At 39.8% G+C, this 27,050-nt stretch overlaps 1 protein-coding gene across 4 annotated transcripts in view; it reads left to right on the top strand.

Moving 5' to 3' along the window:
- Positions 1-27,050, top strand: part of Arhgap24 (Rho GTPase activating protein 24) — a 438,515-nt gene that overhangs the window by 245,571 nt on the left and 165,894 nt on the right. Inside the window, exon 1 of one of the 4 annotated variants that reach the window (XM_013502767.1) lies at positions 7,260-7,716. The exons of 1 other annotated variant lie outside the window; for it this stretch is intronic. The gene's annotated coding sequence lies outside the window, so the exon portion shown is untranslated. Of the gene's footprint in view, positions 1-7,259; positions 7,746-7,805; positions 8,215-27,050 lie in introns of those variants that run through there. 2 more of the 4 variants (XM_005401369.2, XM_005401373.2) reach the window with 2 other exon arrangements.

Below are 27,050 nucleotides of genomic sequence, written 5' to 3'. Positions count from 1 at the left end.
ACCAAGATGTTCATGCAAATACATTATTTATAGGTGAGACCAGACCCTGTATATCCATAACCTGTTAGTCAAGTCTAAAGAAACAGAATTAATAAGAGACATATAGATTTATAGAAGGGATTTTTCATGAAGGATTCGTTCCACTATTACGGAGCCTGGGAAATCCCATGACCTGCTGTCTACCAACTGGAGACTCCAGAAAGTCAGTGGTGTGGTTCTGGTCCAAGCCTAAAGGCCAGAAGGCAAGGCAAGCCCATAGTACAAGTCCTGGAAGCACCGATGTCTGAGAGCTGGGGAGGATGGTGCAGGAGAGCTCAGCAGAGAGGGGAATTTACTCTGCCTTTACCACTGATCTCTTCCTGTCCCAGTGCCTTGAACTTCCTTCCCGCTGCCCTGGGAAGGCTCTCTTTGTCTCCAATCTACCTATGCAAGGCTAATGTCTTCTGGAAATACTGTTGCAGACACACTCAGAAGCAATGTTCTGCCAGCTATCGGAGTATCCCCAAGCCCAGTCATATTGACAAATAAAATTCACCATCTCCACCTGTTATCAGTGCCATTCATGTAATGAAGAAGCATCATGATTTTTAAATAAAATGAACCATTGGAATAAGATAATTAATGTCATAATACAGTGATTATTAATTAATGTAATAATTCAATTTTTATATGTAGTGATGCAATGTAATACTAAGGTAATACAGTGTAACAATTATTGAATGTACTATATGCTAATGTCATGATACAGACAGTTCAGTTGCTCTGAGCTTTGAACACCTTGTTCAAATTATATAAGAATACTTTAATTTTACTGTGTTCCTTCACTATAGGAGCTAATTATTTTGAATCTCTGGTCTTATTCTTGATACTGTCACCATCTGAAGATCAGCAATGATGCCACCTCCTACATAGAGTGATGTATGTCCAACTCTGCCATAAGAGTCCTGGTTTTATCTGCAATCCCATTGTAACTAATGAGAGTGCCTCCTTTACCCTCAGAGTCAAAGGCCGACTGGAGAGTAGAGTAGATGTTATCCCACCCACTGTGAGTGCAAAATGTGCTACAGAAGGAATTTGGCTACTCCAGTTGTACGGCGGATCTCAGCATTTTCTTCTGTTTGTGCTGTCTGCCCCTTTCTATTTTCTACTCTTAGTGTTTTATCTCTTGCTTTCCTAGATTCATTGAAACTGAATTATCCTTCACACTCCATGCACCTGGAAACTCAGTATCTGACTTGATTGAACTAGGCTATCTGCCAGGTCCACTTTGCTTCTGGTCTCCATTGACTGTCCTAGCATGGTGTGTGAGTAAATTTTACAGTCTGAAAAATAATTAGATTACCAAGAGGAATTTGATGAAGGATTTGTGCTTTTGCAGGGCAGCTCCACAGGGGTTTTGTAGAAGCTATGAAGATGCAGTTGTTTGTGTGCTGAACTCATATCCGAGTGTGCTGATGCCTAGGAAACTGAGCAGTTCTGCTCATGGAATCTCTGAAAATTTTGCCAAATTAAATTCCAAAGCTTTAAGTCTCATCACCCAGCACCCAAGTTTTTGAAAGTGCCCCAAAATATGTTACGACAGGCAATTTTACTGTAAAGAGACATGTAATTCACTGCAAAGAAAAGAATATAGACTTGTTAGTCAGATGAACATCAGGTCAAATTCTATTTCTCTTTCAGTAAGTGAGCCTCTGTTTCTTCATCTGTAAGTAGAGACAAATTATGAAAAATGGCTTACTTACTGGTAATGGAATTACCAGTAAGTTATTCATGTATTCATGTATAGAGATTTTGGAAGCAAGTTCATTCATTCATTTATTCATTTATTCATGTATAGAGATTTTGGAAGCAAGTTCACCTTTCCCACATCTTTCTACTTGTGGTGTCTCTGTCTCTCTCTCTATATATCTCTTTCTGTCTCTGTCTCTGTCTCTGTCTCTTTCTCTCTCTCTCAGCCTCTTGTTCTCTGCCTCCTTTTCTCTCCCTCACTGCTGCTCCATTTTTCACAGTATCTTAGTTGGATGGAGAAACTAGAGCCTTAAACAATCTCTCCCTGGATCGTTCCTCCAGTTTAAGATCCTTCAGTAGCTACCCATTGCCTTCAGGATAAAAACCAAACTCCTAAGCGTGTCTTTTTGCCCATTTTCCATGCTATATATTCTACTTTTTAGCCTGATCTTTTGTTCTACATTCTACCTCTTGGGAAAGTACCTAAAGTGGTCTAAGTGTGTGCTGTGCTCCCCCTGGAACATTAATCTACTCTTCCCTCTGAATTCACTTTACGTTTTGATTTCATCTCCTTCTTTGGTTACTTGAAATCTTAATTCCATGCCGCTTTGACACTTCCCTGGAGCCCCATGATTGCATGATTACCTCCCCAGTAATCTCTAAACTTTTCCAATCTCCAGAAGGTCAGATTTTGAGGTACAATTTCTTTGCTTTTTTTCCCCTTTTCTTTGTCCTTTCTTTTCCTTTCTTTCTTTTTTTTTTTTTTTTTTTTTCTTTTTTTTTTTTTTTTTTTTTTTTTTTTTTTTTTTTGTACCTGTTGAGTACATTAGATGGGGTACATAAACTTTATTAAATGCAGGGAAAGAACTTTTATTCTGGATAAAGAAATATTATCAATGATGAGACAATAAGGAAAAACTATATAAAGTTCATAATCTAGCACAAGCTTTGTCTGTAAGAGACAATCACTAAATATGTGTAGTTTTGAACTAAATGAATGGCATTTGTGTAGATTGATGGATGCTCAATAACACAAGAAAAGTGTTCTTTCTTATTTTAATGACTTCAAGCAGTTATTTTCCTCTTAGTGGCGCTAGGCAAGACTCACGGGGAGAAGGAATCTTCTCCCTGGGATCCCTGGAGGAAAGGCCTCTGTGCTGCTGGGGAAAATCATTTTCTTCCTAACAAAGCTCACCCTCTCCCTGTCTTGCCATCACCCGACCAACTTTCTGATCTGACTGTACGCGGAGTGCTTTGAACCGACCCGATTATCTCACAGCGTGCCTGCACCCCAGGACCCAGAGAGCTGACTCACTGCAACAGGTAATTAGGAAGCAGTGGACAGGGGACAGGAGAGGAAATCTAATTTACAGCTCACTGGAGAGCTCTGTGTCCGTGTGGAGCAAAGCGGAGAAGGGAGATTAAATGATCTGCAAGTGCATCTCTCCAAAATCATCTGGTCTCCCGCTTTCCACTTAGAAAACATGTGTTGCAAGTGCAAGGATTTAGCTTTTGCTCCTGAAGAGTTGGCAGGTGAAGGCAGCATCTTGAAAGCACCCGAACAGGATAGAATTAGCTCTAGGACATCTGCTGTTTCAGTGAGAGAATGTACTGTGGACCGCAGGAAATGAAGGAGAAGTCGAAAGCTCCTAAGAGCTTCTAGCAAATGTAAGCATGTCTGCTTAGGTGCACAAGGTATATCTGCGGTGGATCGATTATCTGGCCTTGATGTTAATAAAATTCTAGACTTAACAGTCTCTTGTAGATAGGACTACCCCAAGCCCAGCAGGGGCTCTTTCTTCCTTTCCTGTGGGTACTAGCTGCTAAGCCCCCAGAAAAGTGTGCAGTGTCAATTGTAGAAATAGGTAAATTTTTGCTTCCATGTTCAAAAAGCTATAATAAGCATTTGTTGATTGTACAAAAAATATGATCACTTTGTAAATGAAATATTTATCAAAAGCTTGTTTTATGCTACCTCCTGTTCTGAAAAGGAGACTAATGTGATTGTAAAAATCTAAATTGTATGTTTCTGATCATGCATCTTTAGGTGTATATTTCTGAATGTATTTCAGAAGAGAGAGACAGAGAGTGAACATATTTCAACCAACTACTCAAATGAGTAAGCACAGAAAATAATTACAGAGAGCTGTCATGCAGTGAAGAAAAATCTAAGATAGGGGATGGGATAGAAGGTGTGTCTGGGCAGGAGGATAGTTGCCCGGCATGGTCAGGAAATCTTTTTTCTGAGGAGGTAGCTCTCGGCATGTGAAAAGGAGATATTTGTGTGAAATCATGGTGGAGGAATGGGTGTGAAATCATGGTGGAGGAATGGTTGTGAAACCACTGAAGCATCAGGTTTGGAAAAATTAAATAGATCTAAGTCATGCAGGACCTTGGAGACCATGGATTGTGTGTAGATTTCCACTGAGAGCAACAGGACACTCCCGGAATGAATGAAGGGATAATAGGAAACCGGTGGCTGGTGTGAGGCATGAGAGATGGGAAAGATGAAAGTCGCTGGTGGATGGGAGGGGAGGATAAATCAGGGCGTTGCAAGAACGGGCTGTGGCCAGAGGGACAGCAAAGCAAGTCTGCGCCTGGATCGGTTTAAGGGAGGTGATGCTTGCGGTGGGAACCGTTACATGTATTGTTTCAGAACTGCTGGATGCACTCGTGCGAGGCATCTTCTCCCAAGCATAGAAGATTATATTGCAACCCAAGGGCTGTTTGTACAGTCGCTACCTTGCATTGCTGTCGCCAGAGAGCTCCCACAACCTTCTTAGTACATGCCTTCTTCTAGTGTTACTGTAACCCTGAAAGATGAGAGGGGTGGATCAGGAGCGAGACAATCCCAGACGTTTGCCTCGATTAATATAGCTTGCCCTGACGTTCACCTCGGCTGAGGGTACCTCACCCATCCCTGAAATGGCATCATGCCACGCATCCCTCCAAATGACCCCAGGATTCTGAAATACAGAGCACTCCCAGAGTAGGGCAACCTGGAGCATGACCAGGGGACCTAAATATAGAGGCACAAAAATTTTTTCAAATGATTGTGAAATGTTGTGCTATTTTGGATTGTGCTGAATTCACGTATTGACAGCACAGGTCCCTCTCCCAATGGTTAGGGATAAACCATACCACGAATTACAAAGAAAGTCTGATGGCCAGTTTCCTGTTGCTTGCAATGGTCACCAAAATTGCTAGTTCACCCCTTGCTTGCCCTATTTTGAGAGACTTTGGTTCTTGAATGCCGCATATATAATCTATGTAGTGTCTGAGGTCAGCCCACTCCTGCTCTAAGTGCCTTCTGTGAGTGTGACTTCTCCTCACACCTGTCCTCCTTCCCTCTCTGCATCACCTTGACTCCCTGTGCTGGTTTCTTGTTGTCTCTCAGTATTTTACTCCTGTTGCTTTCCTGTTCCTTCTAACAGACCAAAGAATGAATGGTCACCATCCAGAGTAAGAAGTAGTCACCATCCAGAGTAAAGCTTACAAAATAAAAAGATGTAGAGCATTAGTGAGGACAAGGGATATGCGTGCCAGACTCACTATATTTATATCACTGTGTAATCAGTGCCATTTACCATTGCATAAAGCTTGGTGAGACATAATTAACTGCAGTGAAAGCAGAAGATCACCATACCACTGTTTCTAAGAGCACAAAGTACAGTTTACCAAGATTTCTTTGTCACCATTTATGTTCTGGATCCCAGAGCCTTATTTTTCAGGATTGGATAATTCATACCATTCTCATTTATTCCTCATCATGTTGAAAAATACATGCCAAGCAATTTAATTGTTCTCTGAAGTTTTATGCTGTTATAATTCTTTGGTCATAAATGCATTATTTTCGGCCAGAGATCTGTGGGTAGATGAGAAGTACCAAAACCAGGGTGTGGTAAAGAGGGACCAACAGCTGAAGACGGTCTTGAGGTGTCTGAGCATTCTCTGCTATGTCTGTGCATTTCAGGCTGTAAAGTGCATTGTGCTTTAACATTTAAGGAGCCAGAACAAATGAAAGGTGACTATGACCAGAGTGGTTTCAATCTGGGCCACTTTATATTTGATGTCTCTGACCTGGGCAGTGGTATGAGATGGGGCAGCTCAGACAATGGTATGGCAGACACTTTAGGGCCCATGTGTGAAACATAAGAACGAATACAAAAACACTCATAGAAAAACTGATCGTACTCCAAATCAAAATTCTTCAATTTTCTTTGAAGATTATACACTTTTCTAAAGAAGATATGACTTGTCATTTATTCTATCCTACATGGGAAGGATGAGATAGGTTTTATGAATGTTCTAGAAACATCTGTTAATTAATTGATAAATACATTTCAGAAAGAGAAAAAAATTAGAAGGACATCATTCTTTCAGTTAGAAGAAAATAATTTCTCTGCATATAAGAGTGCTATATAAAAGACACCAAAGAAAAATGATGCTGCTTCTCTGTTTTATGTAATAAAATATTTAATTGATAATAATAAAAACAGGGTCTGAGGATATAGCTCAGTGGTAGAGGGCTTGCCTAGCATGCTTAAGGCCCTGAATTTGATCTCTGGCAGCACAAATAATAATAATAATAACAATAAAGAGTCCAGGAGAACTTGGATGAGGGGAGAAGGGGAAGGAAAGGAAAAATAAATAGAATAAATATGGCATGTACCATACAGGAACCTAATAATCTCAGTGGATATAAATATTATGTCATAAACATGAGATAAGTTTCACAACATCAACAAAAAATGGGAAAAGGGGATTTAGAGGAGGAGGGAAAGACGTGGCAGGGGAGAAGGGCATTGAGAAAAGAAGAACCCGGCTGGAGATTTAGCTCAGCGGCACAGCGCCTGCCTGGCAAGCACAAGGTTGTGAGTTCAATTCCTAGGGAAAGAAAAAAAAAAGAATAAAAAAGAAAAAAGAAGAACCAAGTTGTATTATATACATGCACCCACTCCCCAATATGACTGTAGACTGCATGTACTGCCAACATGTATTAATAAAAAGATAAGATAAACCATAATAATAAATTTTTATGTATGATCAAAAACATGTCTTACAAGTTGAAAGTTGGAATTTGTGGTGAGATCTAGTTCAAGAGCCATGTGACAGTTTGCTGGCGTGGGGTAGAACTATCAAAGACTTAATCTAACCCCTGCCCCATCACCATGCATACTGAAATATTCCTCTGTAGAGACTTACGGATGGCCACATCCCTGGAAAATGATAATTCCCTAATCATGAATAAAAAATATTCTGAGCACCCAACAAAGGAAAAGATTTTTTCCTAAGCATGCCAAAGAGTAGCCATGACAGGGAAACTTGTAATGTTAAGGCTTTTAAACCAGAGGGAGAGCGAGTTCTCACATGCTAATTGTGTTACCAAGTCCTCCACCAAGGCATTTAAGAGCTATCCATGTATACAGAGGAGAGATAAAGCATTTCCTCTCGGGTCTCCCAGTGCGGTGAAAGAACACTGGCTTGCGAGTTCTGGAAAGTGTGACCTTGTAACTGTGGCACTCTTGAGCTATGTGAATGACCCTGTGCAGATCATATTTTCTCTGGGCTTCAGTTTCTTTATCTACAAGGAGGGTATTGGACTAGATCATGTTTAAGGTCCTAACGAAATTTCTATGGTTTTTAGTTCTTCTTTGTATGTGTCTGGATTTTTTTTTCTAAATGCTCAAGTACTACATTATTTAAGGTATATTTCATCGTAGGACTTTTTTTTTCCACTTCTGTTTCTTTCTTCAATATATGTGAGAGGAGGATACTGACTAAGTCTGAAGGGAAGAAGAAGGAAGAAAATTAGCTACAGGAAGAGTTTATATTCCCATCTACAAGAAAACTTAAATATAGCTACCACTGCTTTGAAAGGAATGGTTTATATCCAAACAGTTTTTTCCAGACAGGCTCTGTACTTTTTTGCCAACTTTCAATTGAAGGCGGTAGACAGTTAAACAAGAGTCGGCACTGGAAACAGCTGTGAGTAGACGAGAGCAGTTACTTATAAGGTACTGTTTTTCACTCACTGAAATCTGCAGGGTCCATTTGTTTTGGGGACCAATTGTCCCTAGTCATTTGAACCCCACCTCACCTCGAGTCAGGAGGAAAACATTCTTTAAAATATCTACCCTATTTGGCTGTATTGTTTTGTAACTGTTGACAATTGAACCTATTAGAATTGTTTCATTTTGTTTTCAGGAAGCAAGGGGTTGTTATTTGATTTTGAAGCTTAGTTTAGCTTTGATTTTTATCATTGTGTCGTGTGCGTATGTGTGTGTGTGTTTTCTTGTTTGTACTGGCTAGCAGGGCTACACTTTGATATTAGAGCTGTAAAGAAATGCTTAACTAGGTTGTGGGGATACATCTTCATGTTGAAAAACAGAGTCAGTACAGGCTGGGTGGGTGAGAGGACCTGAGAAGACCGGCGTCTGCACTTCCGTTGATTCGGTCCAAGCTCAGTAACTTCTTCAGGACTTGGTAGGTCTGACCTGGATAACGTACTTTCTTGAATTGTGCTTTTACTTCCAATTCGTTTATTTCAATCGCCATCTTAACCCTTCCTTCTCTTCACTTTCACTTATTTTTTAAAACATTCCATCAGCCTGCTCTTTCTTTTAAAGTAAAGTTTATTTTGGTTTAAACTCATCCACCTTAAATGTCCCCTGGGCTACACTTCCAAGCTGAGGTGAAGCCCTTGAGCTGAGGAATGAGGAGGGGCTTCCAGCATGGAAGCAGGTAGGTGGTCCAGAGTGACCATGAGATGGACAGGAAGAATCCTGAGGACCCCTATGATTCAAGGTGTCACTCTTTCTCCAAGGACCACGCTAGCTAATCTGTAGTAGCTGCTGCTGGTCCACAAAGCAGCCACAGAACTAATTAAGGGCTTCTGAGAAGTGAAGTTTACAGGTTTCTCAGTGAAAACTCCAAAAAAAGTTTTGTTTTTTTTTAAAGAGTTTAGTCTTGTTTTGATGATTATCTTTTTGAGATCCACTCTATGCATTGCTCGCTCTGAAAGAGATTAAATACAATTTCGTGATTTGGGAATTACCCAGCTGTTATCACGGCTCTGCCTTGTGATGCAGCAGTGTCTCTGGTCCATCCTGTGGTACGCAAAGCTGTCACTTCTTACAGCAGATGGCCACAGAATCAATAAATCATGCAAAAAATCCCTAACAGATCACTACTCTGTGATCATGAAATCACAGAATTCTGTGATTATGTTTAGGGGACATTTTTTCCTTTATGTCCACTTTCCATATCCAAGAAGAATGGATTCTTTACTTCCCAGTATAGACAGTTTGCATACTTTCAGTAACTCCTCTCTTGCTCAGCCACTTTTTTGGAACTATCATTGGGTGTAATGACCATGAAAACCAAAAAAAAAAAAAAAAACAAATGAAGAATATAATATGGATGGAGCTGCATGTATTCACACATTCCAGTAATCCCAGTGCTGAGCAAGGCTGAGGCAGGAGGATCACAAATTCAAACCCAGTCTGAGCAGTTTAGCAACTCAGAGAGATTTTGTCTTAAAATATAAAAATTTTAAAAAGGGATAGGGTTATAGCTTAGTGCAAAAAATCTTGGGTTCAATCCCCAGAACAACAAATAATAATCATATAAAAAGAATTCTGGATGGAATAGGAGACTTTATACGCGATCCCAAGAGAACCTCTTTGAGGAAAAGACTGAGATGCAGTGATATCTATTTTGGGTGCTGTGGAGTCGCTGGGCCCGTGCCCAGGTTCTTAGTTGTGCTGTGTAGTAGAGGTTGCCATGGAAGTGACTCTGGATTGTGTAATGTGTTACTCCGTCCATCACAGAAAGTGCTGCTTGTTCTCTTTGCTATAAAGTCCCTGGAGGTGTGTAGCAGGGAGTCAGTGACTCACCCATGCTCAGGGCACACCTAATGCTGATCAAGGGCAGAGCGTCTCCCTTCAGCCCCATTCATGTGCAGCCTACTCGTGTACGTGCAGAGCTGGGAAGTGACAGGGAGATACTTTGTGTGATGGAGACAAAGGGGAAAAATAATCCTCCAGGTTGTGCACTTCTAATATGTGGAGATCATAGTTTAAGGAAACATGAATGAGGCAAGACTTATTTTCTCAATGACATTTGGATTTCTTCAACTGAACTGTAATTTACTTGCATGTTATTTTAAGCTGAAAAATACTCTAGAGCAACTTCATAAGCTGCAGGTGTTGAATTTAATACCATGATATACAACCAGATGTGTTTTACCTTCCTATGTGTGTATGCTGTGCTTTTCAGAGTAAAAAGAAATCACTAATTTCTCCTTGACCTTGATAATTATAGTAATTACTTTTACTAATATCACTCTGTGCAAGGAAAAAAACTCAAACTATTGGGAGAGATACATGAAACTATAAACTTAGTCCAGGGCAATTCTAAATTCCAACTTTGATTAGACTCCTTTGCTAATTGCTTGTATGTACAACAATATTGAGAATTGTAAGAGTTGTGTTACAGATCTTTCCACTATTTTTGTTTAGAAACAAATTTTACATGTTCACTGTGGTAATTTTTCCTGAGTGTCAAAGCGTCCTGTGGCATATAGGATAGACTCTTTAGCTTGAGACTGTGAGTTAGGAACTCCCTTTGGGGCGATAGTGAATTTTGGGTCTGCGTATATTTGGAATCTTTCTCTAATAAATTATTTAGAATTTTTGCATGATTTTGCTCCTTCCTTTCAGTTAAATCATCCAACTTCTTTTAAAATAAAGTGCTATTTCAATTGAAGCACAACAGTTTTAAATTGAAAAGCACTATTTTCTGTCAGTACCATCAAACTTTGTTCACTTGGCTGAGTCTTTCATTTTTACCCAAATTTAATTTTCACGTTCATACCTACCCAGGAAATTTGACATATCACAATTGTGTCTTTTACCATGAGAACTTTCATACCACCAAACCTGAACTTAAAATTCCTGAAAAGTCAAATACGCATTGAGGGGGACTTTAATTTAGAAAGATGTTTCTTTTAAACCAGAAAGGGAAGAAGCCACTTAAATAAGTTAAAGCATCTTAGCACTCACTTACAAACATCTTTGTCAGCATAACCTAAAAATGCCCCAGAGGCCTCAGAATCCAGTCCCTTCTAAACTAGGAGTCAATGAGTAAGATTTATATTTTCCAAGGAGCTTCCAAGCTCCGTGCTACAGGTTGTGGCCTGGAGAGTGGTTCAGTGGAGATTTTGGAAGCTGTAAATCAGAGAAAGATCTGCTTTGTGGTCATACAAATTCACATTTGGTTAATTTTCAGTTACAATCTCGCAGAGAAGAAAGGATGCTCAGACTGACTCAAGTCTACCTTTTGCATTGGCCTCATAATGAACTAGATTGGTGCTGTTGGACAATTTAAGAGATAATGTAGTCAAAGACAAAGGTCCTTTTACAGTGATGCAGTGAAGTGTTGCATGAATACAAGTTTTAAACCTTAAATTAGAAGAGCATTAACAAATAACATGGTGCTGAAACTATGTTTTATTTTGCATCTTATTACGGGAGCTGCTTACTAACTGTTGGGTTTTGCTAAAACACGAACATTTCACTAAGCAATAGCATTTAATAAATTGTGAAATTGCTTGTAGCAAATGCTAATTTGGAGCTACAAGATACTATGAAGAAAAAATACCAGGTGTCTGTAGGCTATCATTCACATTCAAAAAGTTGAGCTGGAGGACAAGAAATTATGATGTTTTTCTATGCAATTTCTTTGTTTATTTTGCTGTAGATATGGGAAATATTTCTGTGCAATTCAGGACACTTGGGAGAAAATAAAACAGCATACAGTTGTATACTGTTGTATTCTATGCCTGTACATAAAACAAAGTCTTCCCATCTTTGAGACCTACAGCGTTCCAACATGTTCTGTTGGAAGTAAAAGTAAGATATGCTCTCTTGTACATGGGAATTTTGTTCATTTGATTATTTGAAAGGTGTAATGATTTAGAAATGAGCTCTGAATTCATTTTTTTATAGAGTGGGGTAACTAAGTCCACAAATATTGCTCATCTAGGACCTAGAATTTGAAGTTTTCCTGGTAATTTCTATACTTGGCCCCAAGAAGTAGTGACCAGGAGTGGACTCACTTGGAGTAGGAAGGGAAAGCAGTTTCCTCCTGTCTGAGTAAGAGGCTGGCCATGTCCCCTGCGCTGTGAAAATCCCCAGGGCACAGAAGGATTCTTAGGCTGGAGGGAGGTCAAGATTCCGGGCCAGAAATGCTCATTACACAAGGAGTGACAAACAGTGAATGGCCCTGGGAACGTTTTAAAACAGCTGTCATTTTGTTAATGAATATCTGCTCAAGCATTTCCTGGGCCACTGGTGTTTATGGAAATTTAAAGCAAAATGTTTACAAAGACAGAAGAAGGGCTTGCTTTATGAATCAGGTCCTCGGATGCACCTTTGCTTCTCTTCTGTGCATAGGCGATTGATGTCCAGACCCCTGCTGCCCTGAACAAACAAGTAAGCACTCAACTCCCTTAGCTACGCACTCTCACCCCGGTGCCAGGAAGGGTTCCTGTGGTCCATCTCTGCTTCCTCGCCTCCCTGACTCCAGAGCCCTTCACAGTTAGGGATTTATTTCTACCACACAACTGAAATCACCTCCCAGAGCTGCTAAAGATGGCAGCATCATGAGTTCAATCCGATAGCACTTCTACATCCTTACCAGCTCTTTCTGCCATTTGTAGTGTCTGCTACCATGTTCCTCCTGAGACTGTTCTGTCTTCTGATGCCAGGGTCTGGTACTGACCCCTGGTTCTCCTCCTCTCCCACCCACCTCCAACACCCACACTGAGTGTTCATCCTCTGCCTTTGCACTGAGCTGTATCCTCACCCCCATCTCCACCCCACAAACGCTCCTTTTTTAGACAGGCTCTTGCTAAGTTGTTCAAGGTGACCTTAAACATGAGATCCTCCTCTCTCAGCCTCTCAGAGCAGGATTGCAGGCCTTTGCAACCACCCCCAGCTTCCAGGAATTTTTTCCCTTCCCTCCTTTTACAAGTCTCCTGGCTTCTTCCCTTCTCCTTGATTTGAGTGTCAGTATTTGTTTTATTTTCCTCCTTAGGCTCCTTCATGCCATCAAGGGTTCTGTGGCTTAATTCACTTCCTTCATCAGCTCTTCAATTACTTACAAATGCAAATTGTAGGCTAGATCTAATGGAGATGTGTCCTGTGCATGGACCAGCTCCTCACAAGAAATGGAAACATGTCCTGGAAACTTGTGGCAATAAAATAAAATAGAAAAATAAAGGTCCTGTAACTAAGCCCCAACTTACTTCTGTTGACCAAAAATGGCCAAACTAGATTAAGTGATTTATTTATTTATTTAATTTTTGGTACCGGGAATCAAACTCAGGACCTTGTGCTTGTCAGGCAGGAGCTTGTGCCGTTGAGCTATATCCCCGGCCCGTAGGTTAAGTGATTTAAAGTTATGTCAAACTCTAATTTTGAGGTCTAATATTCCTCTCACCTTACTTTTACAAGTGGCCACATATCTCACATGAGATCTTCTTACATAAGGAAATTTTACAGGATGGACCAGCAACCTTCACACTCCAGGGCTCAACTCATCAATGAGAAGGAAGTAAAACCGTGTAGACAAGAGGACCTGAGCCTGCTTCTTTTTCCTTTTGGTAAAATGGTCCAGAGCTCTGCTCTGCATACATTTCATATTTTATTTATTTAGACTTTGTAATAAACCAGGTGACACTTCTTGTATCTCACTGAGTGTCCCTTATCCCTGAGCCCTTGTGACTCCCTGGAGTTCTCAGGCATCTTGTCACATCATGGAGACTTAGACTTTATGTTGATATTCAGAAAAATATTTTGAAAAGGTAACTCATGGTCTACTGCACTGAGATTTGGTTTTGCTCAAATTTCATTCTTTTGATAAGAAATATTGCTCTTTCTCGAAAAAGAAAAAGAAAAATTGCTCTTTTTCTCAAAAAAGAAAGGGATCACTCGAAAAACAGTTTTGGGGTGTTTATTTGAAGTAAGTTTTGAGTTTGGAATATTTTTAGATATTTTTGTTTATGACAGCTTTTGGGTTTCACAAAGGTACCCTCATAAGGTCTTGGGGTTTGAAGTCTAAATTAGAGGCAGTTGTAGTGGTACACACCTGTGATCCTAGCACTCTGGGAGGCTGAGGCAGGAGGATCCCTCGTTCAAGTCCAGCCTATTCAGGGAATTAGCAAGACTTTGTCTCAAAATTTTGAAAAAAGTTGGGAAGGGGCATGTGCCTCAGTCTTAAAAGATCCTGGGTTCAATCCCCAGCACTACCATAAACAGAAGTTTCAATTCTAACTACAATGGCAACAGAAAACAGATTAATATTCCTTACCTTCAAGCAGATAATGATTCTCATAATATTGGGAGCAAAATAATAACACAAAAGGGAGGCTCAGAGAGTCAGGGGTGTGGGGAAAGTGGGGTCCTGAGTCAAGGCTCCACGTTTTCCAGGAGTGAAGCACAGGAGGGACAGGCCTGGAAACCAGACCACAGCTGGGAAATCCAAGGAGGAGGAAGCCCTGGATCCCTTTATGCTGTAGTATAGAGGATGCCACACCATTCCTCGGTGCTGTGCATGGTGCTGGGTGCTCAGAGAGGGACTTCGGAGAAGACATGTCCAGTACAACCTCGGGGGTGTCCCCAGGCCCTACATGCGCAGCAGAGAAGGGCTCAGAAGGAGCAGGGAGAGGAAAACCTGAAAAAGCACGGGTGCAAGGATAGTGGGGACCAAGGCCAGGTGCTGCGGGTTTGTGTCCAGCATCATACAGGGATGCAAAAATCGGTCTCTCATGGGCTCCCATGTGTCCAGAGATAATGACCATGAGCTAGACCCCACATCCAGCACTCCAGCCCATAGGTCTCTGACATCAGAGGGTGTACAGGAAAGAGGCCCTAGCTACAGTCACTTGCCAGTGTGAAAGAGTAAGGAAGTGTATTTTACACACCCGATGTTGTATATAGTCCCTCAATAATAAATTATGTTTTAACTTAAACCAGTTAGTTTTAACTATCTGCTTCATTATAGAAAGTCCAGCTGTGAAAATCATGGCTTATAGTGTTATCAAAAGTTGAACATGTACTTGTTTTCCTTTGACAGTGAAGGGATTTCAATCCTAGAAAGACAAAGGATTTGCCTTAAAGCATACAGGTAGGAAGATCAGGGAATGAGAGGGTTAATCTTGTAGAAGAATCTTCACTTTAGACTACTGAATAGAACCTCAGAATTTCATTTTCATGTCATTCAAAGTCAGATTTCTCAGGACATTAAATATCTATTATCTTTCTACTACTTACCTATATTAAGCCATCCAAGTTAATGCTGAAATTCTATGTATTGGTCAGAAAGATTATCAGTTGGATGGAAGGGCCTCAGAAAGCCAATTCACACTGTAAGAAGGGATCTTTCCCCGTTTTTTAGAGCACAGGTCAGATGCCCAAAACATCTGCTCTAAGCTATGGGCTCTGTGGAGGCCAAAAGCAAAAAGGGAAATTTGCTTCTGTTTTTTTCAGGATAAAGTATATCAAGAAGTATACATTTGAGTTCTGCTCCTGGTTCCTGGCATCTAGCTTTTAAGTAATTACTTAATTAGCTGTGGTACAAGAAATTGAACCCAGGACATCATGCATGCTAGGCAAGCTCTATTTTATGAAGCAACATACCAACCCTTTCATATTTTATTTTAAGACGGTGTCTCACTAAGTTGCCCAGGCTGGTGGAGATCTTACTGTCTCAGCCTCCAGTGTAGCTGGGACAAAGGCATGTACCACCATGTTGTTTTTGTGTGCTGGGAAGATGGTGGTGTCTGGGAAGATGGTGATGTCTGTTGGAAGATAGTGGTGCGGGGGAGACAGTGGTGTCTGGGTCCCCTAAGTAGTTTCAGGAGTGGCGCTGGCCTCCAGAAAGATCAAGGCATTAAAGAGGGCAGGGCTTTCCCCTTCCCACCACCTCCTGGGAAGTGAGAAGGGCTGGTCGATAATCTAATCAATCATGCCTGTGGCTTGGAACCTCCACAGAGACCTAGAAAACTTGGGATTTGTGGAGCTTCTGGATTGGTACACACAATGAGGTATTGCAAGGTGCATTCCCAGGGGTGGGATAGAAACTCCAAAGGGGTCTAAGGGCCGGAGCACCAAGTAGATCAAGCCTGGAGAAATCAGGTAGCAGACTGACTGGAGTTCAAGGATGGGACTATTGCTCAGGAAGAGATGGTGAGCAAGAAGGACCCCCCCAACGAGTAGGCACCAGATGTGAGATAATCAGATGAAGCCTGCACAAAAGCAAAAACTCAGTTTATGATAGGAGAGCCCCAAATCTGATGCCACAGAGAAGAATGAAAGCTGAATTAGCAGTGGAAGCCCAATGATAGCCAAAAGAAGCAGACTGTGGACATGGATAATCCAAGAGGGGCAGGTGTTCTGCCTCACCAGCCCTGTCGTAGGCTCCTGATATTCATGATAACAGGCCAGAAAGCCTTGGGAAAAGAGGAAGACAGCAGCAGCCTTTCCCATACCTGCCCTGTGGTGAGGGTGATTGCCCCTGCTTGCAAGGCAGTCAGAGTTCCCTGCAGAAGCTTCACTCAATGACCCATAAGGTCTTTCTTCTAATACTCCGAAGTTCTCACATATCCTTTCTTTAGGATCTAAGAAAGAATGTTTTATTTTTCATTGCCTGACTTTCTGGCTTTTTTTCCAGTCCTCTGATTTTGCATATCTTTTTCTATTGTTCTCTCCCAATATAAATCTCTGTGCATTAGAATATTTTTAGTAGGTACAAATACAACGTGAAGAACTTCAAACGCATGTTTCTGGGCCCCTGCTCAGAGCATCCGATTGTCAGTGTGACACAAGGGCCTCGGAATATGCATTTGGACAACAGCTCCAGGTGATTATGATGCAGGTGGTCTGTGGACCACACTTGGAGAAGCACTGCTTTACGTCATCTAAATACCCTGTGAAATTGGACAATGTACTAATTGTGTCACACCTACTACCTGTCTGAGAGGGACTGCAGTTCTCAGACTTCTCTTTCCACATGTAAGAGTGGCAGAACATCGTTCGTTCTCACACTACCTTGATTTGGGTTGAAAATGGTCTCCATAACTATATCCTGGGCCAATACATTCAGAATTTTTAGGGTGCAATTCAGAATTCAAGGTTGATTGTGTTTTGACTGTCTCTAGATTTATCGTATCCACTATTTTAAGGGCAATTTATTTTTATTGAAATTTAGGCCTCTTCTGAGATAGGAACATGGTATCAATTTATACCTGAACTATACCATTTTATCTTTTTGCTCTTCCCAGAGTGAAATATTTCTCTCTCCAGTCTATTAGAAAACTGCTCTTTCAACTGCCAGCATAAAGTCAGCTGCAGACTTTTGGTAGAAATTACAAAGGAGAATTTGAGATATTTACAGTGTCTCTTTTAGAACTGGAAGCTGGACAGCAAACAGTCATCACATATGGGAAAGATTTACATTGGGCTCATGTTTGATGTCGTATAAATGGTATTTTCAAGCACTCTCGTCCTCCAGATTTTCCATGGCTACAGTATATGCTCTTGTCTCTGCTGAGAAATATGCTAGTCTAGGGAATATTGAGTAAGCATTCTTCCAGGCCCCAGTCTTTTGTTTCTGGCCAAGTTGAGTGAGACTGTTTCACATACGATTTTGCTGTTCATGAACTAATTGGAAAAAATGAAAACCTGGCCTAAAAATAAAGATAGCAGGCATTTAACCGTTAATCAGTAAACGTTTGTTGTTACTAAAGTCTGTAAAAACCAAAGCGCAGGTTTATACGCAAATTGAGGTCACAGTGCTGGTTAACACTCTGCTGAGTGGGTACCTTGGCCAACCCCCAAGAGGAAGGAGGAGTCACAGAAAGGAAGGAACTGCATGAAATAATGTGTAAGACTAATTGTCTGAAAATGTAGGTGGAATTAGAACTCAACGTCCACATTTTGGGAATCTGTGCCGGCCTCTTGCATATTTGCTCATAATGGCCTTACCATCTACCCATGAAGTGTTTTTCAGTTCTGAGTGTGACATGCTCCCATACAGAAGGAAGGCCTATTTAAAGGGAAAGGCTGGAGATACTAATGTAAAATATTGTTCTCTAGTTAATGGATAGGCTTTGAGAAATGACCCCAGAAGGGACATTATATGTGTGGAAAATACCGTGATGGTCATGAATTTTGTTCCCTAAATATTTCTAGCCCTCTGCTCCCCAGACACATGAGCAGATTATAGTTTCCTTCCTTTGAAGTTACTCTGGGCCATGGAACTTGATTTGGCAACTAACTGGACAACAACAGTGATGTGTTTGAGTTCTGGGTAGAAGTTTGAGGTGTTCCAGGCTGGGTCACCCTGCACCCTTGCCCCTGTTCTGAAATTGTACAAGCACATACAGTGATGGCAGAATTTGTTATGGGGTATGTGCTTGCAATTCACTCGCCACCAGGATCGTGGAAAGAAGTAAGCTCAGGAACCAAGGCACCACTGTATTTGGTCATGTGAGTGACTGGTCAGCTGAGGCCTTTGGTGAGCCCCAATGGACAGACAAGTGACATAAGTCAGAAATAAATGACCAGTTTAATGAAGAGAATTGCATGTGTTAGTAGGGTCAGGCTGTAGCTACAGGGAGCTGCAAAAGATACTGAAAAGCTCATTTCCTATCTGTAAAGAACAAATATAATGCAACACTGCAAATAATAATGACATCGGAAAATCAAGAACAGGAATGAATGATATGGTGATTGTACTTTGCCTATCAGTGATCCAACATTTTTAAATAAACTTGAAATAATTACATAGAAAAATTCAGCATCGTGCTCCTATAAAAAAATCTACAGCTTTGGACAGCTTTTAAAACTGTATTTCTGATAAAACATGGTTATCAGATTAAAAGAATTCAGGTTTTGTGGGTCCTGAAGGAACATTCCAAAGCCTAGGATTGGAAAGAAGCACAGTAATCATATGTTACCTGTGCACACGCCAGGCCACATAGCCTGCTCACAGGTGAGACTGCTTTCAAGAAACGGGGTCTAGTGTCTGTATTAAAAAACCCCCCAAAAGTCCCTCAAAATATGTGGCATTATGTCCCAACTCTTAATTTATTGCTTCACCTCTCAAAATTCTTTCAGTCCTTCCCCTGAATTCCAGTTGTTGCTCATTTCAGTTGGCCCTGAAGCATATCTGAACCCTCAAAACATGTGGGGTTTTCCCTCTGAAATCCAAGTAGGTCAGCTCCTTTTCCTTTCCTGTCCTCTCCTTTTTTCTCCATGTTTTTCTACTCTTTATCCAGATTTCTGTCACACCGAAGTTATGACTCAGTGGGCAGATTCTGAAAATTCTTTCAAGTGAGAAAAGCCAAGAATCAAGTACATAATGCTGATAGCACTCAAGAAGTAGGAGAAAGATGCTTGAAAAGTATTTTCTTTTTTGTTGGATACAGTTGAGGGACCCAGGCTTTCTCCTTCACAGTAGCATACCACCACATTTTCTATACAGAGAGACCTTTTCTTTTTAAAGTTTTGTGTTAGTTTTGATGGAAACATAATTATAACAGTTATGGAGTGCAGTCTGGTATTTCAATACATGTGTTCCTGTATTAAGTATATCTCTCAACTCAAACATTTATAATTTCTTTGTAGTGAAAATATTCAAAATCTTTTCTTGAGCTCCCTTGAAATATAAAATATTGCTGACTTCTGTGTGAGAGATGTCTCTTTAAAAAAGTAAATACTATGATTTTCCCATGAATGCATTGAGACTAAATTAAAGGGTTAGTAATAAACTCTGAAGTAGCACTCTACAGATCATGCCCCTTCCTTGTATTTCAAGAGATCTCGTGACCATTTATGGCTAATACTCCAGAATGCTACTCATTCAGGAAATACTTCTGTATTTCCCCCCTAGACTATCACAGCTTAGTTTTATTTTTTTAGGAAATGCCTGATCCCAAAGAGCTGGTATAGTTTCTGTATTAGAAATCCAAGATCATCAAGTTGACTTCTTGTAGTATAATTTGAAGCTCTGTCAGTCTCATTGTCATGCTTCACTGAAGTACATCAACAAATCGTGCCCATCAGCTAAGAGCTGAACTTGTTTTAACTCTGTCATTATTTAATTAGGCTCAAAAATGTCACTCTGTGCAGGGAGCCCATTATTTTCCAGTGCAGAAGAAATTCTTGTTGAAATGGAGGAATAGTTTTCCTGATATAACAAATTAAAGACAATACGATAAAGTTGACAGATTTCTTTTTAAAAAAAGCAATGGTAATTCCCATTTATAGAACACCAGTAAATTTTTAAAGGAAACTTTTGTGTTAGCAGGAGGTCATAAATGTTACTGCATACACCATCCACCTATCCTCTTCATGTCAGAACAGGAAGTAATATAGAATTTATTTGTTTCAACTTTGCTTAAGTATTAAGTGTAATGCATATATGTGAGTCTGAAATATCTCTAAACTGTTTATTTCAAGAAACTTCCAGCAATAATTTAAATTGCTCATTTACAGCAAGTTTTTGTAATGAGGAATTGTCAAGGAAGCAGATCAAGCATGTCTTATGTCTCTAGATCTTAAGAGATATTTTCTTAGAGATGTGTGCTTTGATTTCTGGCCATGTTTGTAAAGTACTGGGCCTAGGAGGTTACTAAGCTCCCAAAACAGAGCCCAGAAAAATAAAAAATGGGGTTACTGGACATTTTAAACCTTATTTTCCACAAAATATTCGAAGGATAGGATATCCTTCCTCTTTTGCTTCTATTTATGGCACTTGTCAAACACTTCCATCATGTTTTATTTTTAAACAAAGGTTTAAAGTGATCATCCTCAGTTTATATGTACAGCACTCTTCTTTTATACCAAATAAAACATGTGAGGGAATGAGGTTAGGGTATTTCCTGTCACAAAAGTAGAATGCTGCGGCTGTATGTTGCAAAGATAGTGTGAATAGCTCCAGCTATGTTCTCTTCAATGTTAATCTCCTATTCCTGGTACAGTTGGTGTTGCCCAGAACACACACACAAGAAACAGTGCCTTCTTTTTTTTTTTAGAAACCATAATTCTTTCTAAATATGCACAATGTAAAACACAGAAAGGAATAACTAATAGGAGAATATACAACATGATTTCCAAGACAATCTATTGAGGCTTCATCTGAGAAGAAAATTTCAGGTTATTTAATAGTGACTGAGAAAAGTTGCCTTTTGTCTTGGGCCTCTTCTCCTTGGGAACAGTATTCTGCATGCTCAAGGGGAAAGGGATGTCCAGTAGCTTCATCAGACAATCTAAATATGTATCATAGAGAAAGATAAGAAAACACAATCTGAAACTCTGAAGAGGAAAAAAATCTTTGTATCTTTGTTTTGAACAGAAATCCATTTCTGTTACCATTTCTGCTGCTAGTAAGAGTTATTTGAGACCACTGAGGGTAGCTGTATAAATCCTTTACACTGTAATTTACATTTTTAAAGAGAATGTCTGCATTTCATTGAAATAATAAATCTGTGGAAAGAAAAGATGCCGTGCACCATTGTAGATTATTTTGCTGATGCTCTCACTGTCTTTTTTGTGACATCATAAAACCAGTGGTGTAATCAAAACCTACCTGTATTTTATATAAACCCAGTCATCACCTATTCACGCACGTTCTTCCTGGTAGTCTGTATCAACAGAAATGCATTAACTGTTCAGTGTCAACTTGATTACAACGAGCAGTTAGTGTCAATTCCCTGGAACAAGGATTTTCCCAGTATCCTTCCCTCTTCAAAATAGCAATACAGATTCTTTAGAAAGTTCCAGTTACGTGATCTTTTTTGTATGAACAACGCTGAACCTGTGTTCATGACCGCACCTGTGTGCTCTCACTGGTTTCCTGTGATGCTATTCAGCAAGTGATACAACCAAGACCTACCCTCATGCATCTCAGGTTATCCCCTAAACAGCAACTGAGGAACAATGCTTAACCAAAGATCTTTTCCAGGGAGGCAGAAAATATCCAGTTACGAGGAATCCCCATCAGGTAAACACTAGGAAGTTCCTCCTCACCACAATTTTTCCATTCCATTTCAGATGTTCATTCTTTAACATTTTTAAAATTGTCATCTGCCTCAGGATTGATGTATGCACTGCTATAAAATTCATGCAAGGTTCCCACAAGGGAATCAGTGTTACTCCAGAAGCAAGAACATGCAGTAATAGTCTCACGACCTTTTCTTTTTCAGTCTCTCTGTCTTCCTTTGTCTCTGACTGAAAGGTAGCATAGTTTATTGGGAAAACCATAGGTCATGGATTCCAACACATTTAGGGTTTGAAATAGATTCATACCTGTGGAATATTTTGGTCCTCAGGTCTTTTCTCCATAGAAAAGCAGTAACCCCTCTGTTGCAAGGCTCTTTTGAAATCTAATGAAAAACACGCAATGATTCTAGTAAAAAGCTTGAGTATAGTAGATGATAGCTAGGTTCTTTCTCAATTGCTCTGGATGCCCACAAAGCCTGGATGATATTCTTGCTAGACTTCTTTATTTTATCCCCTTCCCCCATGTAACCCTCATTTCATTGTTGTTAAATTAAGTGGGCCTCAATGAACAAATGGTGATGAAAAAGGAAACAAGAATATTTAGTGAGGAGATGAACTTAATATACTCACAGCTGAAAGGAAAAGAAAACTATATCCAATCCCTCTGTTTCAGATTAATACAAGTCATATTTGAAACATCCAAAACTTTAGCTTAAATATCAATTTAATCTTTCATTAGAAACATTGCAAATAACTTGTAAGATAAGACTGTACAGATTCCTTCTAAATAGCGATAAAATTTAGAGACACTAAGGGCAATGATCATTCGTGTCACTTCTTTTATTTGTTTTGTTTTTGTCCTTTTGAGACAGGGTCTCGCTATGCAGTTCAGGCTGGTCTTGAGCTTACTTTGTAGTCCAGGCTGGTCTCGAACTCACAGCGACCCTCTTGCTTCAGCCTCCTGAGTACTGGGATTGCAGATGTGCACCACCATGCCTGGCTTCGTGTCACTTTTTAAAAATAACACTTTGGCCAGAAAAATCATCAAGTCTCTGTTTATGTCAATCTCCTACATGACCTCAGACTTCAGTGGAAAGGCTTATAAATTAGAATTTCTTGGACGCTTATTTAGTTTTGAAAATGAAAAGCTGGGAAAAGGAAGTGAAGTATTCCTGACTCTTGACCATCTGATGGTCTTTGTCTTTTCTGTAGCAATGACAGAAGCGTAGGGTTTGCATGAGATGCTTCAGTCTGGCAATTCCTTCACCCACCCTCTGTGCTTGGACAGCAGAGAAACATGAATGCTTGCCACCAAGAGACAAGAGGGTTTATTGGAAAGATAATAGGTTGCAAATTTAAACAAATCGGAGTTGACACTCCACTGTTTGGGGATTTTAGTCAATAAGTAGCTTTTTATTATTTTTTTTTAATCTCCAACTTTTATTTAAGGAATAACAAGGCATATTATATACATTCAGAGTGCTATAGTTGTTGGATGGCATATTTCTACACAAAAGATTGAGAATTAAGGAACAGGATAAAAAGGGATTTACTTCATATCCTCAAATTGAATGTCCCTTGTGGAAGCAGTAGTAATAATACTCATTAATCTAAATGTATTGCCAGATTCCATGTTGAATATCACTGCTTATGACCCTAATTGGAAATTTCTATGTATGTAATGATTATTAAATACTCATATCCAACTTACTGTAGCCTTTCCTACCTTTTGGCAGTCAGAATCTGAGATAAGGCTGTTTATTTGTATGTTATCTTCTCAGTCTAAGACCATTTTTTAGAAATCTTCAAGATTTTGTTATTGTGCATTTTAGTGTAACTACACAATTTAATCCTTTCTTTAAAATAAGAGAGATATTTTCAATTAACATAATGGGAAAAATCAGCTGAGACTCAACCTGCATACACATATAAAATAATGGTAAAGATATAAAACCCAAACTAACATTAACTATGGTTTTTTTTTTTTTTTTTTTTTTTTTTTGCCTGAGAGAGCTCAGCTCACTGTATTTTACCTGGTATCTATACTTTATATTAACTCTTTCCTTACTTATTCACACAAGTTTATCTTGGTCATATCTGAATCAACATAAGCATATTAACCTTTTCCTGTTAACTTCTTTACATTGACTCACCATCAGCAAGGAAATAGCGTCATTTCCTTGGGAGAAGGGTTTTTCCTGGATGTGGTAAGATGTGTTGTATAAAAAGTTACCATTGTCATGCTATTCCTATGTAGCTGAGAAACAGTTTGGTAGATTTTGAATTTGTGTTCATAGAATCTGAATTTTAAGTTTACTTAAAATCCATATTTACAGGGCTTCTAATTTTTTCTCTTTAGTACCCCCCTATTAATTTTATGAATCTTAGCTGTATCAGAACTTTTCAAGTTCCAGTTACAAAAGCCTAATTCTAGCCAACATCAGCAAAAAAAAATGGAATTTATGAGATCATAAAACTGAGCCTTCCAAGGGAAGCTCAGCCCTCAGGCACGGTGTATCAATCTGGGTCTCATCAGGAGAAAGAAACCACATAGTAATTGGAACAGAGAAAGTTAAAGATAAAGAATTATTAACTATAACTATAAATTTTTGGCGTATCAGAGGGTTGGCTTGTACAGAGTAAAGAGAATATAGGAAGAGCAGATACCAGAAGCAGCCTCAGCTGCTTCAAGGAGACTGAGCACAAAGGATTCTATTGCCATGCTGAAAGCCAGGCCTCTCTGGGGAAGGTGAGGCCTTGGTGTACTGGGTAGCCTAGAAGTCACTGTCTGGATAGGCCATAGAACTTTCCGGAAGCTCCTTCCCTGGAACTTACAGTAAATGAGCCCTCTAGGTTACCATAGATAGTCCTGGGGTGATGTCTCCAGTAGATACTGGGCTACAAAACTGCCTTAGATGACAGAGGAGGAGGTGGGGAGCTGTTTGAATGCTTTGGTCACTGGGCCTTGCAGATACCAAATGCTGAACATGTGTGGGTGCTGCCAGAAATGGGCATGGAGGAAGCAAGATGAATGCGGGGGGGGGGCGGGGAATAGAGGAGAAGCCACCTGTGCAGAACAAGAGCAGAGGATCCCAGCAATGAAAGCCCATCCTTTTCGGCAATGGGCAATGTCTCTTCCACCCTCCACTGACTCTGATTAGCATGATGCCAGCTAGAAAAGGAAATTTGTTAAAGGCACCATATGCATTGTTATAACCAAACATGAAGAGGTGGCCAGAGCTGAAGATTCAAAGGGTGTCAGCAGGATTGGCTTTTTCTCTACTTCTCAGTACCATTTTCTTCTAGGTTGGCAGGTTCCATGTTGTGACTGAGTGAATTCAGCAGCAGAACACAATTTCTCTTATGGGCATTTGTGACACAAATCCCAGAACTGGGTCTTGTTGATACTGAGGAGCCTGGCTTGTACCCCATGCCATCCCCAAATCACCGGTATGCTGAGGGGCGAAATATTATTGGGCACCTCCTGTGACACCATGCACCCATCCTCAGCCTCCTTACATTGCTATTTCCAGAGTAAGGGGGGTGCTTCCGAGTAATCAGCAACACTGCAGAATTTATTCCGTGCCTTGAAAACGTGTTTTCAAACCATCTGAGCTTTATTTTCTTAATCATTTTTATAAGGTCTTAGATCTTGAAGTAAAATTAAAAGCTATCCAGTTTAGCCAAAAACCTTGAGTATATTACTAAGATAAACAGATAGTAACAAGAAACATTGTTAGAATTTGTTTTGAACACTGGATTTCTGTTAAAACAGTATCACAGTTTTGGAGATGTAAGCTTTTTCAGTGAGAGAACCTATGAACAACCATTTTCTCCTCGAGACAGTGGTACACCCGTGTCATTTCGTACCACTCAACAATACAAAGGCAGAGACTACTGACATACTGGTAAAGAAATTTTTGATGGAGTCCAAAGCATTGTGTTGAATGAAAAGCATATCTCAAACTGCTACCTAGAGTAAGATTCCATTTTAGGTAATATTCTTAAAATAGTAGAATTGGAAAGGTGAGCTATGACTGCCTGGAGCTGGGGCCGGGAGAGGGAGTGACTATAAAGGAGTAGGTGGGGGAGTTTGTTGGAAAGGATTAGAAGAGTTCTGCACCTTGATTATTGCAGTGGTTTCATGAATTAGTACAGGTGATGAAATTTCACAGAACGTACACCCCTGCCGCATGATTTCAGGCAAAACCTGTCAAAGCCCCAAATAAGCTTACAGTTCACTTAGTGGTATTGTATAAATATTTGATCATTTTACCATGATTTTGATACTGTGGTTTTCAAAGACGCTCTCTTTAGGGGAAACTGAATAAAGACTCTAGAACAATCTATGTCTGCAGTTGTGCAGGCTGCCTGGATGTCCTCAACCAACTCAGAGCATTTCCCTTTCATGACCATTTTGACTTTGAGGAAGAGCTAGAAGTCACACAATGCCAGATCTAGTGACAAAGACACAGCGCCATGTTCTCATGAGCCTGTCTTTCCATTGTTTGGCACTCGGCAGTAGCATTCACTGTAGTTTTGATGGCACCTTGTACTCAGGAAAGAGTATGATGGGACAAATGCATTTAAAGTAAAGTGGGGCAATTTTGAGGGGGATTGTGGCAATGTGTTTTTTTGTTTGTTTTTACTGTAATGTTCTTTTAAATTTAAGCACGCATCATTTTTCTTTTAGTACCAGGTCTCAAACTCATAACCTTGTGCTTGCCAGGCAGGTGCTGAGCCAAATCAGTCCTTGCCTATTTGAAACCTCTGTTCCAGGATGAAATTATTTCAAAATAAATTTGGCAAAACTAATAGTTAAAAATGCAAATTGGGAGAAATTCCTGAAAATGAATTAGGAAACCAAAAGTCGGTTCCTGTTCAATGTTTTATATCTTCATAGTGAGCAAAAAGTAATTATCAATAATTAGTATAAATAAGAAACAAAAAGCAAATGAGTGTTTATACTGTTACACTGGCACCTCCGTTTACGAGCTTGATTCTGAGTTGGATGAGAACTAAATCAAATTCAATGATTAGATTCAATGCTGACCGTATGGGGAAATTTGATTCTAAATTCAAAGATATTTTAATAATATGAGGCTCAAGAAGAACACTTATCATGAAACTGTTTATATTAATCTAAAATATTTAGTAAAGTAATAGCAATAAACTTCATAATAATGATGAAACAAACAAATGCTATAAAAATATTTTTTAAAATATGTATAAATAAGGAAGAAAGAAAGTTTG

This window comes from Chinchilla lanigera, unplaced genomic scaffold, assembly GCF_000276665.1.
Source record: "Chinchilla lanigera isolate Chin_1 unplaced genomic scaffold, ChiLan1.0 scaffold00073, whole genome shotgun sequence".
NCBI classification, from domain to species: domain Eukaryota; kingdom Metazoa; phylum Chordata; class Mammalia; order Rodentia; family Chinchillidae; genus Chinchilla; species Chinchilla lanigera.
This window is presented reverse-complemented; position numbering and strand designations above follow the sequence as displayed.